The sequence below is a fragment of the Atractosteus spatula genome, unplaced genomic scaffold, assembly GCF_055471065.1.
Source record: "Atractosteus spatula isolate fAtrSpa1 unplaced genomic scaffold, fAtrSpa1.hap1 Scaffold_10, whole genome shotgun sequence".
Lineage (NCBI taxonomy): Eukaryota > Metazoa > Chordata > Actinopteri > Semionotiformes > Lepisosteidae > Atractosteus > Atractosteus spatula.
This window is the reverse complement of record NW_028296653.1, coordinates 393,336-403,013: the sequence shown is the minus strand read 5'-3', so window position 1 is coordinate 403,013 and position 9,678 is coordinate 393,336. Positions and strand designations below refer to the sequence as shown.

The following is a 9,678-nucleotide window of genomic DNA, read 5'->3' as shown; positions in this document are numbered from 1 at the left end:
GCTTTTACGAGGGACTGGGACAAGGGTGGGTCTCGGTGGAGTGTGGGAGGGGTCCACTCGTCGGGTGTGGGGATTTTATTTGGCAATCGCGAAATGATTGTGGAAGAGTGCAATGTAATAGTGCCTGGGAGGGCCTTGAGTGTGGATGTGTGTTTTGTTAACAATAATTTTAGGTTTGTTTCAGTGTATGCCCCTGCAATAGGCTCCTTGAGGGCAGATTTTTTTAAAGAGCTATACCCGCTTTGTGCTACAAACAAAACTCTCGTCATAGGTGGAGATTTCAATGTGGACCTCAGCAGCCGGGAGGATGCGGGGGGGAAACAGCTGCGAGTGCTTTTGACGCGTTTTAACTTAGTGGATTGCTTTTCCCGAGTTGCACCCGGAGCAGTGGCGATGACTTGGAGGAACACAGCAGGTGTTGCAAGACGCCTGGATTACGTTTTCGCCTCAAGGGAAGTGACAGTGGAGAGAGCTGCTGTCCAGCCAACGTGGTGCTCCGACCACACCATCGTCGAGGTTGAATTGCGTCTTCAGCACAGATTGTATGGCAGGGGCTTTTGGCGAATGAATGTGGAGGTATTGAGTGAGGAGCCTTACCTTAAGTGTATGGCATCCAAGCTGAATGAGTGGTGGGGCGCAAAGAAGAGCTATATTTCGGCTCTGGACTGGTGGGAGGTAGTAAAGAAAAGAATCAGAAAGTTCACGAAGGAGTACAACCTAAATCGCCGGAGGAGTGAAGTAAAGGAAGGGAGGATCTTGCAGCAGGAATTGATTAGCCTCTATTCTCAGCTTAATGAGGGGGTGGAAGTTGACATGGAGGAGATAGCAGATGTCAGGGCCAGGTTGAAAGCTTATCATCAGCAAAGAGCTAGAAGCTTTCTGTTTAAGGCCCGGATCGATTCCCTGTTGCAACAACAGACATGCGCCTCCTTCTTGTTCAGGCAGGTGAGGAAACTTCAAAACAGAAGAAGTATGAGTGGGGTCCGCGTAGGTGTTGACAAGATAGTGGAAGACACTGATGGCATGCTGAAGGCGGTCCATGCGTACTATCAGGAACTCTTCTCTGGAGAAACTGTAGGAGAAGCATCGGAGTCCGCTGCGCTTGAGTGTATTTCTGCGCGGGTGTTGGAGAGTGGCAGGTGTTTCTTGGAAAGGCCTATTAGTCTAGAAGAACTTAAAGAAGCACTAGCCGGGATAAAAAACAGGAAGGCACCGGGCTTAGACGGCTTACCTGCAGAATTTTACAAGGCTTTTTGGGACATACTAGGGCCTATAATGCTCAAAATAACAACAGAGGTCGTCACTAAAGGAAGGTTAGGTGACTCAATGCGTGAGGGGGTCTTGACCTTATTAAGAAAGGGCAGACAACGGACTTGGGGAATTGGAGGCCGCTCACTATGTTGTGTACCGATTATAAGCTCATTGCCAAGGTACTGGTCAATCGTTTGAAAGAGGTAATAGGGTCTGGTAGGCAAGGATCAAACTTGTGGTGTGAAGGGGAGAAGGATCAGCTGGTCTCTGCAGCTCATTAGAGATGTAGTTGCGTGGTCAGAACAAAGGAACCTGCCACTAGTTTTAGCCAACCTAGACCTGGAGAAGGCGTTTGATAAAGTATCGCACTCATTCTTGTGGCAAGTGATGGAACGAATGGGCTTCGGACACACTTTTATCGGTTGGCTGAGGATTTTGTATGCACAGGTGGGCAGCAGAGTTGTGGTCAACGGCTTCATCGGGAAGTTCGTGAGACAAAACTCCGGAGTGAGGCAAGGTTGCCCCCTGTCCCCGTTGCTGTTCATCCTCTACATAGAACCGTTTGTGAGGATGATAAACATGACCCCAGATGTGGACGGGCTGTTAGTGCCTGGGAGTGGCGGAGAGCGTGTCAAGTTGTCTGCGTATGCGGACGATGTCACGCTGATACTGACCTCCGACCATGGCCTGCATAAAGCTTTGGTTCTTTTTGAGGATTTTGCTAAGGTGTCAGGGGCCAGACTGAACAAACAAAAGAGTAAGGTAAAGTTTTTCGGGTTATGGAGGGAGAGGGAGGGAGGGATATATGGGTTGGACTTTTGTAAGGGCCCCTTGAAAGTATTAGGCATCTCTTTTCAAGATCAGGGGATGGTGCATCAAAACTGGTTGCAAACTTTAGAAGTCACAAGGTTGAGACTGCAGCGATGGAGCGATAGACTTTTAACTTTTGTGGAGAAGGTTGTAATATTAAAGACAGAAGTCTTACCCGCTCTGATACACCTCGCCTATGTCTTCCCAATGCCTGCAAGATACAACAGATATCTTGTTAAAGTAACCTTTGATTTCTTATGGAACAAGAAATATGAGTACATCAAGCGCATCGACATGTACCGTCCAATCGAAAAGGGAGGTAGGGGGGTTCCAAATATCCCCATTAAACTTAACTGCCTGTATGTGTCAGGGTTATGCGCCGCTTTAAGTCAACCAGTAACGCACAGCTCTCAGTCTTTTGCAAGGTTTTGGCTCGCCAGCAGCATGCGACACCTTACTGGCTGGAGGAATGATGTCCCGCACGGGGAGGACTTACCGTGGCATTACAGGCATGCAGTCTCCTGGGTGAAAAGTCATCTGACAGGGGAAGATCCTCCTCTGGCGAACCACAGGGCGCTGTACCGCGCTGTGATGGAGCAGGGGGAAGCCACGATCGTCGGGGGTGTTGCCACAAAGACCTGGAAAAGAGTTCAGCCTAAAGGCCTGAGGCTCGACATGCTGGACCTGAACTGGCTGGTGGCATGGAAGAGACTTCCGGTGCGGGACGTTTTGTATAAGCACAAGCTCACCAGGCAGGCCGGATGCCCACGAGCGGACTGCCAAGCTGTCGAGTCGATTGAACATGTGTTTTGGTTTTGTCATTTTGCACAGTGTGTGTGGGGGAAATGTGCGCCTTTATTGGAAACGTTAGAGACAAGTTTTAAAATCAATCTGGCGACCTTAATGTATGGCGTCGGGGGGAGGGGGAGAACAAAAAAGACTGCTTTTGTTTTATGGTTTCTGATCAGTTGTGTTAAGTTAGAATTATGGGCTGCCAGAAATGTGTTAGTAAAAAAAGGGGTGTTGCGGAGTGGGAGGGGAGTATGGAACAAAGTTGTGTGGGATGTTAAATGCATGATAGCAGCTGACTTACGTAATTGGAGCTATCATGCGGTGAAAGAAAAATGGAAATCCCTGATGGATATTTAGAGGAGAAAGGTTGATTCTGAGTTTTAAGAGAGTTTAGTTCTTGGAGGGTGTGTGCTCATTAGAATATGGGGTGGGGTTATGGTAATGAAAAGTGTTTTGAGTTTTGCTTTCTGTTCCGTTACAGGGTTTTGTTTTCTGTTATGGACAGCGTTGTTGTTGTGATTATGGTTTGATTATGGTTGTTTATGATGTCTTTTGTCATAAAATATATTTAAAAACAAAAAAAAATCTGTTCTTATCAGTTTAATATCTGATACGTCCCCCATCGGGGGACCACATATTAAACGGATTTTTGGAACAGGGAGCTGGATCAGGAGCTTGCTCCGTCCTCTCCACGCATCGGCCCGGTATTGCAGCGCCTCCGGGAACGGTGCACTACCTTCTCTCAGCGGTGAAAAGACAGACGTAGCTAGCAAGCAAGCGAGGTGGACCGGAGCCCCTTCCTCTCCGGTCTCGTCTCTCGTCCATCCGTGTGTCTCTGTGTCTCTCTCTCCCCCTCCCCGTTCCCGTGCTCCCTCCGTGCGCTTTCCCGCGTCTCGACTCTCTCGGCAAGCAGGCCGGCCCCCTTTTCGGCTCCCGTGCGTTTTCCCTCCAAAAAACTTAGTTTTTTCCTCCTTTTCCCTGGGAGGCAGGCGTGGCTTGTGTGTGTGTGTGTGTGTGTGTGTGTGTGTGTGTGTGTGTGTGTGTGTCCGTCCTTGCAGGCGGGCCCCTTTCGACAGCCGGGCGTTTTCCCTCCAAAAAACTTAGTATATACACCGCGGCTGCGGTCGTTGTCGGGCCGTTGACAGAAGATCAAAGAGCAGGGCCCCCGCCCGGGACTGGCAGGAAGGCAGGCAGGCAGGCAAGAGAGAGGGGGAGCAGAGTCCGGCGGCAGGCCTCTGGCTGCAGGGAGGCCGGCAGCTGCGCGGGTCCCGGGCTCCAGAGGAGAGTCGGCCTGCGCCACTGTGCGCCAGCGGAACGCCCGCGCGTCGGTCCGCGCCTTTAGGGGCATCGCTTCTCGGCCTTTTGGCCAAGATCTGAAAAGTACGTGGCAGGCCCGCGGCTTGAGGACTTGGCTGGGGGACGAGAAGACGACGACGGAGAAGACGGCGGCGGCGGCGGCGGCGGAGAGGAGGGAGACCGAGAGCCAACCAGAGGGAGGAGGAGCAACCCACCGGAGGAGGAAGGAGGCCGCGGAGTCCAAGCTACCACGGGTAGTCACCCTGGGTTGAGCCCAGGGGGCGAAGTGGGGCTTCCAGATGGCGGCGGCGGCGACGGCGGCGGCGGGTGAGTGGACCCGCGACTGGGCACCCTCTGTCCCGTGAGGGACAGATGCGGCGCACAGTGCGCTTCGTGGTTAAGAAGGCGGAAGATAAAGCCATCTGGATGAAGAGGGACAAGTTTGAAAGAGACATTTTGTTTCATGCACTGGGGATTAAGGTCAAGGACATCACTAGTTTGCAGGATTTTCCGATTAAAGGCATTTTTGATTTGACGATGGAGTCGGACAAGTTGTGCGAGACTGTGTGGCAGAAGGCGCAATCGGGGAAAAATTCTTTTCCGATGTCTTTGTTTTTGATGGAGCCTCTCTTTGCAAGGGAGCTGAGGACGCTTACCGTCCACCTCTTTAACACGTTGTTACCAGAGCGAGACATTGTGATGTTCTTAGCCAGGTTTGTGGACATTCAAGGGGCCGGAAGCAAAGTGGTGGACGAGGCGGGTGTCTGGACCGGGAGGAGGAGGTATTTGGTCAGGCTCCGACCTAAGCCGTCTGGAGAAGAGGGCGTTTTGCATCCCCCTACTATCCCGCCTACTTTAACATTGGGTCAAACAGGGGCTACCTTTTCTACCCAGGGCAGCCCCTGACGTGTAAAAAGTGTTTGCAACAGGGACACATCGCAGCGAACTGCCCGGGAGGTTTCTGCAGGAGGTGCGGTGCGGAGGGACACGAGGCGAAGGACTGCGGACAGGTGCTGACCTGTGATCTGTGTGGGTCGGCGGGTCACGTGTATCGCTCGTGTCCCAGGAAGCAGAAGAGCTTCGCGGAAATTGTGAAGGCTCCCACCAAGGATCCGAGACTGGACTTACCAGGACCCTCCGGTGGTCCGTTTATTTTTTTCGGGACTGTGGGGAAACCTAAGGAGGGGGATAAGGGTGGACCAGGGCAAGCAGCAGAGGGGGCGGGGGAAGCGGGTGACGAACACCCAAAGTCCAGGTCCTGGGCCGATATGGTCCCAGAAGGCCGACCAGAGTCCCCGAGCTGGTCCCCGGTCCTAAGTAGGTCTGCAAAGAGGAAGGGAGGGAGAGGGTCGAAGGGCCCTGATTTACGACGCGCCATGTTGAGGATGCAAAATCGTTTCCTGGGGCTGCCTATTGAGACTTTAGGCAGCGATTCAGAGGGAGTGGAGGAAGACAGTGGCAGGGAGGGGGTAGCATCCGGGAAATCTCTCGAGTCTGTTTTCGAAAAGGTGGAGGGTGTGGGGGGAACGACGGGAAAGAAAGGTGAAGAGGTGGTGGGGAGGGTGAAAGCAAGGGGGAGAAGGTCGGGGGAGGGATTGGAGGTGGAGGGCTGTACTCTTTCTGCCGTTTCAGTCACCCCCGAGGAACCAGAGGAGGTGGAGGTGAGCGAGGAGCCAATTCCTCCAGGTCAAGGTGAGCCGGCAGTGGCTAGTGAGGGAAGTGAGATGGAGGCAGGGGGTTCAAAGGAGATAGAACAGCCGGCTCACCCGCAAGTCTCCAGGGATCCCGAGAGCGAGTCATCTTCCTCGGGGGAGGGGAGCCTGCAGCACTCCGGTGAGGAGGAGAGTGATTCGGCATCAGCTGACACAGACAACTCAGAGGTTAGCCAGGAAGCGGCGACTAGGGTACAAGCCCCTCATAACCCGCCATGAGTCGTATTATTTGTACGATTAATGTGAGGGGTTTGAGGAACCCAGCGAAGCGGACTGGCGTCTTCAAAGACCTTGCAAGTCGCCAGTTTGGCTTTTGTTTTGTTCAGGAGGTTCATTTGGGGTCACAGAAGGATGTGGCGGACTTTAAGAAAGAATGGCAAAAAGGAGAGTCCTGGTGGAGCATTGGAGGGGTGCATTGGAGGATTGGAGGTCTTCAGGCATCGGGATTTTATGTGGGGTGTCAAATTTTGTGGGGGGAGAAGTTTGTGTGGTAGTTCCGGGGCGTTTATTGGTAGTGGATGGGGTGTGGGACGGCTTGAAAGTGCGCCTGATAGCGGTGTATGGACCGGCTGAAAGGCGCCTTCAGGCAGACTTTATAAAAAAGATAGAGCCACTCCTATTTACCAACAGAGCGGTAGTGATGGGCGGAGATTTTAATGTTGACATTGGTGACACAAATAGGGCAGGGGCGCGAGCCCTGAGAGAGTTGGTGAGTCATTTTAAATTGCAGGACGGCCTTAACATCTCGGGTCCGGCCTCTAAACAGTTTACTTGGAGCAACGGCAAGGATATCTTCAGGAGACTGGATTACATCTTCACTACCCTAAGTGGATTGTCTACGGTAGGACAAATCGTTCCGGTATGGTTCTCTGACCACATGTTGCTGTCTGCCTGTCTGACCTCGGATGACCCAGGCCCCAGATCAGGTTACTGGAGGCTAAATATTAAGGTGTTGTCCGAGGTTGAGTACAGAAGCAGGATATTTGGCCTGATTGAGAGTCTCTGCAGCCAGAGATGGAAATATCTGACCGCTGTTAATTGGTGGGAGATGTGTAAAAGAGTTATATGTAAGGAATCGGTCAAATATTGCCGAGACAGGAGACGGAAAGAGAGGGAGGATTTAGATCAGCTCCAACAGGATTTACAGACCCTCTATGAGGAATTTAATCAGGGAGGCTCTTTTGACGCACCGAAGGCGGCAGAGATCAGGCTTTGGATGAAAGAGTGGTGGTTGGCGCGAGCCAACGATTTCCTTTTTAGAGCGAAGGGCAATTGGAGAGAAAGGGATGAGAAATGCTCGGCTTTGTTTTTCGGCTCGGTGCGTTCTCGGCAAGCCAGAACTTTGGTGGAAGGGCTAAAACAAAAAGACGGTTCCGTTACCTCTGACCCAGCTGATATGGTCAGGTGTGCCTCTGAGTTTTACAGAGAACTGTTCACTGGGAAACCAGTGGACACTGACTTGTGGGAGGAGTGGTTAGCGGGAATAGTGAGGGAAGAGGAGGGTATGCCTGAACTGGAGGGAGAGCTTTCAGGTGAGGAACTAAGGGAAGCCATGGCGGGGATGCGGAGGGGTACGGCTCCCGGAATTGATGGCTTGCCCATTGATTTTTACGTGGTGTTTTGGGATAAACTGCAGCCTATCCTGCTAGAAGTTTTTAACGAGATCTTGGAGTCAGGGGAATTAACGGGAACTATGAAAACTGGAGTTCTGTCTTTGATTTTTAAGAAGGGGGACAAGGAGGACCTGGAAAACTGGAGGCCGATCCAATTGCTCTGCACTGACTATAAGATCTTGGCCAGGGTGCTGAGTAGACGGCTGAGGAAGGTGATGCCGGGTCTGGTCTGCAGGGATCAGACCTGCAGCGTGGAAGGTAGGAAACTAGCCTGGAATCTCCAGCTGGTGAGAGACATCATAGAATGGGTAGAGGAAAGGGGCCTGGAGCTCATACTTGTAAGCCTGGATCAAAGTAAAGCCTTTGACAGAGTGTGTCATCCCTTCCTTTGGGAGGTTTTAAAGAAACTAGGGATTGGTGAAACTTTCATCCGATGGCTCAGGATTTTATATAACGGGGTCATCTCAAGGGTTTGTGTGAATGGAAGGTTGGGGATGGGGTTCGTGGTTAGTCGTGGGGTGAGGCAGGGGTGTCCCTTGTCCCCTCTCCTCTACGTGCTATACCTGGAGCCCTTTTTGCGACGAATCCGGAGTGACCCTTGGGTGGAGGGTGTACTGGTCCCGGGTAGCGGTGGGGCACAGGCAAAGTTGATGGCTTACGCGGACGACGTAACTTTGTTCCTTACCACTGACAGGTCTCTCTGTCGGGTTCTGCAGATAGCGGACGCCATGGCGGCAGGAACGGGGGCACTGCTTAATCTCAGCAAGTGCACCGTCAAATATTTCGGCAGATGGAAGAACAGGCAGGATGTGGTAGGAGGTCTCAAATTAGAAACAGGGCCCGTGAAGATCTTGGGGGTCAGTTTTCACACTGCTGACTCTGCCACAATTAACTGGAAGAGTAAGATCTCGAAGGTGAACCAGAAGCTAGGTTTGTGGCCGAGTAGGCATTTGACACTCCTACTTTCCTACTTTTGGTAGGAAAAGTCCTGGTAGTGAAGGTGGATATATTGCCGTTGCTCATCCATCTGGCCTGTGTTTTCCCACTGCCTCCCAGGTTCCGTAGAGAGCTGGTGAGGACTATCTTCCGCTTCATTTGGGGCGGAGGATACGAGTACATCAAGAGGGCGGATATGCACAGGCCGGTGGAGGAAGGAGGTAGGGCGGTGCCGGATCTGCCGGTGAAATTGGACTCACTTTTCATCTCGGGGCTGTGCAGACTTCTGAAGGAGAGTCTGGACCACCTGTGCGTCCCCTTTGCACACTTGTGGTTTGCCTCTGCAGTAAAGCATCTTGTAGTTTGGACAAACACAACACCCAAGGCAGAAAAGTTGCCATGGTATTACAAGCATGCGGTACAATGGCTAAAAAAGCACCCGGGTGCTAAGGAAGGTACAGTATTGCTGGACCATAAGGCATTATACCAGCTGGCTACAGCAAAGGAGGAGCCGGCTATTGTGGGAGTTTCGGGAGAGGTGTGGAGGCAAACGCAATCGGTAGGGCTGGAAAATAAGCTGAAGGACCTCAATTGGTTGGTTGTGTGGAACAGACTTCCAGTTCGAGAGACTTTATATAGACATGGTCTCTCCAGGCAGGACAAGTGCCCACGCACTGACTGTCAAGAAACCGAGTCCATCGCACACGTCTTATGGGATTGCGGTTTTGCACAGAGGGTATGGGACCAGTGTGGGGGTTTCTTAACGCAGGTGAAATCAGACTTTGTGGTGTCCAGACAAGTTATACTGCGGGGAATCCCAAAAACACGTAGATGGGGGATCAATTTTTTGTTATGGTTTGTGATGAGTTTTGTGAAATATCATCTGTGGGCATCGCGCAAAAACCTCACTGAGCATGGGGTCAGTGGAGCACCAGCCGCTGTCGTTTATAAAGTTAAATATGATATAGCATGTCGGGTAAAATGGGACATTTTGAGGTGGGGTTTTGCCGCAGCCAAAGAGAGGTGGAAGGGGCTTTTTTCGTTGGTGTGATTATTATGTTTTGTATAGCAAAAGTCAGCATGTTTTTGGTAATTGTTTTGTTTTTTTCAGATGTGGGGGTGGGCTTTGATTTGCATTTGAGGCGGGGTTAGGGAAATTGTATTTTGCTTTGGTTTTCAGAGGGTTGGGTTTTTGAATGTTGTTTTCTGTGTTTTTTGAGTAACATGTGGGTTGATTTTTTGTGTGGTGGGTATTTTTTGCTGTTTGG

General features: G+C 51.5%; 1 non-coding gene across 1 annotated transcript; it reads left to right on the top strand.

Annotated features, from left to right (window-relative positions):
- Nucleotides 1-3,398: 3,398 nt before the first annotated feature.
- On the top strand, nucleotides 3,399-3,591 carry LOC148810252 (U2 spliceosomal RNA). The gene has a single exon (XR_016086810.1). It is a non-coding gene; the product is annotated as a U2 spliceosomal RNA (small nuclear RNA).
- The last annotated feature ends 6,087 nt before the right edge of the window (nucleotides 3,592-9,678 follow it).